This window comes from Nerophis ophidion, linkage group LG29, assembly GCF_033978795.1.
Source record: "Nerophis ophidion isolate RoL-2023_Sa linkage group LG29, RoL_Noph_v1.0, whole genome shotgun sequence".
NCBI lineage: Eukaryota > Metazoa > Chordata > Actinopteri > Syngnathiformes > Syngnathidae > Nerophis > Nerophis ophidion.
In genome coordinates, this window is record NC_084639.1 from 24,781,514 (window position 1) to 24,787,613 (window position 6,100).

The following is a 6,100-nucleotide window of genomic DNA, read 5'->3' on the forward strand; positions in this document are numbered from 1 at the left end:
TGTTGCGGCACGGTGCAAGGAGAGATCCCGTATTCCATGCAAAACTGGGCCAAGGTCGGCGGCTGACCTCCACACACGCTGAAATGTGTTTCAAGGCAAACAAGATGTTGGCAGGCGTTCAAAGAAGAGAAAAAAGAAGCTATCTATCTCCCTTGTGTTTTTTTTTTGTTTAGTTTTGTTTTTTGCTGGTCATATCTTTAAACAGTGTAACAATTTAAGTTGCATTTGTCTATTTGACACATCTTTATTTGATATGACTATAAACAAAATACGGAATAAATGTCCAATTTGCTAAAACACCAAAATTGTGTGGGGGTTGAATAATTTTGATCACTACTGTAAGCATCAAGTCTGGCACGCCCTTACCCTGTGCTTTACTCGCCTTTTTGTCTCCCTGGTTCATGTCCCTTGTATCTTCGGCAGTGACTCCCCCTGTCTTCCATGATCGTGACTTGTCACTCGACATCCATCCGGATTCCTGACTGCCTTCCTCGATCCAGGATCTCTTTGCTCGGACCCAGACCACGTTGCCTCGCTCCTGCCTGTCCACGAACCAACTCTTCGCCTTGCCCCTCTCGAGTAGACGAATGATTCAACCAACACTCACAGACAATGACCCCTGGTCACATTTACATAATTACTATTACACATAGTCTACACTCATTCACTTAGAGTAGCATACACACGCCACGTAATCGTCAAAGGTTTAAAAAAAACCTTGTGAAACCGCAGTTCTGTCCTGGTTGTCGCCTCCTTCCCTTTTCAGTGCACAACATATTGTGGCTAAACCGCTCAATTTTTGTTTCACCTGACCACAGAGAGTTCCTCCAGAACAGGGGTCGGGAACCTTTTTGGCGGAGAGAGCCATGAAAACCAATTACCATATTTCCTTGAATTGACGCCTGCTTTGAATAACTGCCGGGTCAAACTCGCTTCGCAAAATAATTAGCGCATGCTGAGTATTGGGGCGGTTTAGCTCGGTTGGTAGAGCGGCCGTGCCAGCAACTTGAGGGTTGCAGGTTTGATTCCCGCTTCCGCCATCCTAGTCACTGCAGTTGTGTCCTTGGGCAAGACACTTTACCCACCTGCTCCCAGTGCCACCCACACTGGTTTAAATGTAACTTAGATATTGGAAGCGCTTTGAGTCACTAGAGAAAAAAGCGCTATATAAATATAATTCACTTCACTTTATCAATCAATCATCCATCCATCCATCCATCCATCATCTTCCGCTTATCCGAGGTCGGGTCGCGGGGGCAGCAGCCTAAGCAGGGAAGCCCAGACTTCCCTATCTCCAGCCACTTCGTCTAGCTCTTCCCGGGGGATCCCGAGGCGTTCCCAGGCCAGCCGGGAGACATAGTCTTTCCAACGTGTCCTGGGTCTTCCCCGTGGCCTCCTACCAGCTGGACGTGCCCTAAACACATCCCTAGGGAGGCGTTCGGGTGGCATCCTGACCAGATGCCCGAACCACCTCATCTGGCTCCTCTCGATGTGGAGGAGCAGCGGCTTTACGTTGAGTTCCTCCCGGATGGCAGAGCTTCTCACCCTATCTCTAAGGGAGAGCCCCGCCACCCGGCGGAGGAAACTCATTTCGGCCGCTTGTACCCGTGATCTTATCCTTTCGGTCATGACCCAAAGCTCATGACCATAGGTGAGGATGGGAACGTAGATCGACCGGTAAATTGAGAGCTTTGCCTTCCGGCTCAGCTCCTTCTTCACCACAACGGATCGATACAACGTCCGCATTACTGAAGACGCCGCACCGATCCGCCTGTCGATCTCACGATCCACTCTTCCCCCACTCGTGAACAAGACTCCTAGGTACTTGAACTCCTCCAATTGGGGCAGGGTCTCCTCCCCAACCCGGAGATGGCACTCCACCCTTTTCCGGGCGAGAACCATGGACTCGGACTTGGAGGTGCTGATTCTCATTCCGGTCGCTTCACACTCGGCTGCGAACCGATCCAGTGAGAGCTGAAGATCCCGGCCAGATGAAGCCATCAGGACTACATCATCTGCAAAAAGCAGAGACCTAATCCCGTGGCCACCAAACCGGAACCCCTCAACGCCTTGACTGCGCCTAGAAATTCTGTCCATAAAAGTTATGAACAGAATCGGTGACAAAGGACAGCCTTGGCGGAGTCCAACCTTCACTGGAAACGTGTCCGACTTACTGCCAGCAATGCGGACCAAGCTCTGACACTGATCATACAGGGAGCGGACTGCCACAATAAGACATTCCGATACCCCATACTCTCTGAGCACTCCCCACAGGACTTCCCGAGGGACACGGTCGAATGCCTTCTCCAAGTCCACAAAGCACATGTAGACTGGTTGGGCAAACTCCCATGCACCCTCAAGAACCCTGCCGAGAGTATAGAGCTGGTCCACAGTTCCACGACCAGGACGAAAACCACACTGTTCCTCCTGAATCCGAGGTTCGACTATCCGGCGAAGCCTCCTCTCCAGTACACCTGAATAAACCTTACCGGGAAGGCTGAGGAGTGTGATCCCACGATAGTTGGAACACACCCTCCGGTCCCCCTTCTTAAAGAGAGGGACCACCACCCCGGTCTGCCAATCCAGAGGTACCGCCCCCGATGTCCACGCGATGCTGCAGAGTCTTGTCAACCAAGACAGCCCCACAGCATCCAGAGCCTTAAGGAACTCCGGGCGGATCTCATCCACCCCCGGGGCCTTGCCGCCGAGGAGCTTTTTAACTACCTCAGCGACCTCAGCCCCAGAAATAGGAGAGTCCACTACAGATTCCCCAGGCACCGCTTCCTCAAAGAAAGACGTGTTGGTGGGATTGAGGAGGTCTTCGAAGTATTCCCTCCACCGATCCACAACATCCGCAGTCGAAGTCAGCAGAACACCATCCGCACCATACACGGTGTTGATAGTGCACTGCTTCCCCTTCCTGAGGCGCCGTATGGTGGTCCAGAATCGCTTCGAAGCCGTCCGGAAGTCGTTTTCCATGGCTTCCCCGAACTCTTCCCATGTCCGAGTTTTTGCCTCCGCGACCGCTAAAGCTGCACACCGCTTGGCCCGTCGGTACCCGTCCACTGCCTCCGGAGTCCTATGAGCCAAAAGAACCCGATAGGACTCCTTCTTCAGCTTGACGGCATCCCTCACTGCTGGTGTCCACCAACGGGTTCTGGGATTACCGCCACGACAGGCACCAACAACCTTGCGGCCACAGCTCCAATCAGCCGCCTCGACAATAGAGGTTCGGAACATGGTCCACTCGGACTCAATGTCCCGCACCTCCCTCGTGACATGTTCAAAGTTCTCCCGGAGGTGTGAATTGAAACTCTCTCTGACAGGAGACTCTGCCAGACGTTCCCAGCAGACCCTCACAATGCGCTTGGGCCTGCCAGGTCTGTCCGGCATCCTCCCCCACCATCGCAGCCAACTCACCACCAGGTGGTGATCGGTAGAAAGCTCCGCCCCTCTCTTCACCCGAGTGTCCAAAACATAAGGCCGCAAATCCGATGACACAACTACAAAGTCGATCATGGAACTGCGGCCTAGGGTGTCCTGGTGCCAAGTGCACATATGGACACCCTTATGTTTGAACATGGTGTTTGTTATCGACAAACTGTGACGAGCACAAAAGTCCAATAACAAAACACCACTCGGGTTTAGATCCGGGCGACCATTCTTCCCAATCACGCCTCTCCAGGTTTCACTGTCGTTGCCAACATGAGCGTTGAAGTCCCCCAGTAGGACAAGGGAATCACCCGGGGGAGCACTTTCCAGTACTCCCTCGAGTGTTCCCAAAAAGGGTGGGTACTCTGAACTGCTGTTTGGTGCGTAAGCACAAACAACAGTCAGGACCCGTCCCCCCACCCGAAGGCGAAGGGAAGCTACCCTCTCGTCCACTGGGTTGAACTCAAACGTACAGGCTTTGAGCCGGGGGGCAACCAGAATTGCCACCCCAGCCCGTCGCCTCTCACTGCCGGCAACGCCAGAGTGGAAGAGGGTCCAGTCCCTCTCGAGAGAACTGGTTCCAGAGCCCTTGCTGTGCGTCGAGGTGAGTCCGACTATATCCAGCCGGAACTTCTCTACCTCGCGCACTAGCTCAGGCTCCTTCCCCCCCAGTGAGGTGACGTTCCACGTCCCAAGAGCTAGCTTCTGTAGCCGGGGATCGGACCGCCAAGTGCCCTGCCTTCGGCTGCCGCCCAGCTCACAATGCACCCGACCTCTATGGCCCCTCCTATGAGTGGTGAGCCCATTGGAGGGATGACCCACGTTGCCTCTTCGGGCTGTGCCCGGCCGGGCCCCATGGGAACAGGCCCGACCACCAGGCGCTCGCCATCGTGCCCCAACTCCGGGCCTGGCTCCAGAGCGGGGCCCCGGTGACCCACGTCCGGGCGAGGGAAATCTGGGTTCATTTCGTTGTAATTCCATAGAAGTCTTTGAGCTGCTCTTTGTCTGATCACTCACCTGGGACCTGTTTGTCTTGGGAGACCCTACCAGGGGGCATGAAAACCCCCAGACAACATAGCTCCTAGGATCATTGGGACACGCAAACTCCTCTACCACGGTAAGGTAGCAGCTCAGAGAGGAGATCAATCAATCAATCAATGTTTATTTATATAGCCCCAAATCACAAATGTCTCAAAGGACTGCACAAACCATTACGACTACGACATCCTCGGAAGAACCCACAAAGGGCAAGGAAAACTCACACCCAGTGGGCAGGGAGAATTCACATCCAGTGGGACGCCAGTGACAATGCTGACTATGAGAAACCTTGGAGAGGACCTCAGAAGTGGGCAACCCCCCCCCCCCCCCCCCTCTCTAGGGGATTGAAAGCAATGGATGTCGAGCGGGTCCAACATGATACCGTGAAAGTTCAATCCATAGTGGCTCCAACACAGCCGCGAGAGTTCAGTTCAAGCGGATCCAAGACAGCAGCGAGAGTCCCGCCCACAGGAAACCATCCCAAGCGGAGGCGGATCAGCAGTGTAGAGATGTCCCCAACCGATACACAGGTGAGCGGTCCATCCTGGGTCCCGACGAGCGGTCCATCCTGAGTCTCGACTCTGGACAGCCAGTACTTCATCCATGGTCATCGGATCGGACCCCCTCCACAAGGGAGGAGGGGGACATAGGAGAAAACAGCAAAGAAGCGGTAGATCAACTGGTCTAAAAAGGAGGTGTATTTAAAGGCTAGAGTATACAAATGAGTTTTAAGGTGAGACTTAAATGCTTCTACTGAGGTAGCATCTCGAACTGTTACCAGGAGGAGATTCCAGAGTACTGGAGCCCGAACGGAAAACGCTCTATAGCCCGTAGACTTTTTTTGGGCTTTGGGAATCACTAATAAGCCGGAGTCTTTTGAACGCAGATTTCTTGCCGGGACATACGGTACAATACAATCGGCAAGATAGGATGGAGCTAGACCGTGTAGTATTTTATACGTAAGTAGTAAAACCTTAAAGTCACATCTTAAGTGCACAGGAAGCCAGTGCAGGTGAGCCAGTACAGGCGTAATGTGATCAAACTTTCTTGTTCTTGTCAAAAGTCTAGCAGCCGCATTTTGTACCAACTGTAATCTTTTAATGCTAGACATGGGGAGACCCGAAAATAATACGTTACAGTAATCGAGACGAGACGTAACAAACGCATGGATAATGATCTCAGCGTCTTTAGTGGACAAAATGGAGCGAATTTTAGCGATGTTACGGAGATGAAAGAAGGCCGTTTTAGTAACGCTTTTAATGTGTGACTCAAAGGAGAGAGTTGGGTCGAAAATAATACCCAGATTTTTTATGTATGTATGTGGTGTGGCGGAGACGAATGATTTGGCGAAAACACTTTCAAAATAAAGGGGACCACAATGTCATTATGGGCTTTATTTGAACTAAAAGTCTTATGATATATTTTGCAATCAAAGAACAATTTAATGCATTAACATGGTAGACAACTTATTTTTTAGTATTAAGTAAACAAACAAAGGCTCCTATTTTAATCGCTGACGTATGGAGTAACATATTGTGTCATTTTCAATTCTATTATTTTGTCAACATTGTGATACAATATTAATTTACTGTTAATATCTGCATATTTTCAATTGTATCATGTTCTATCT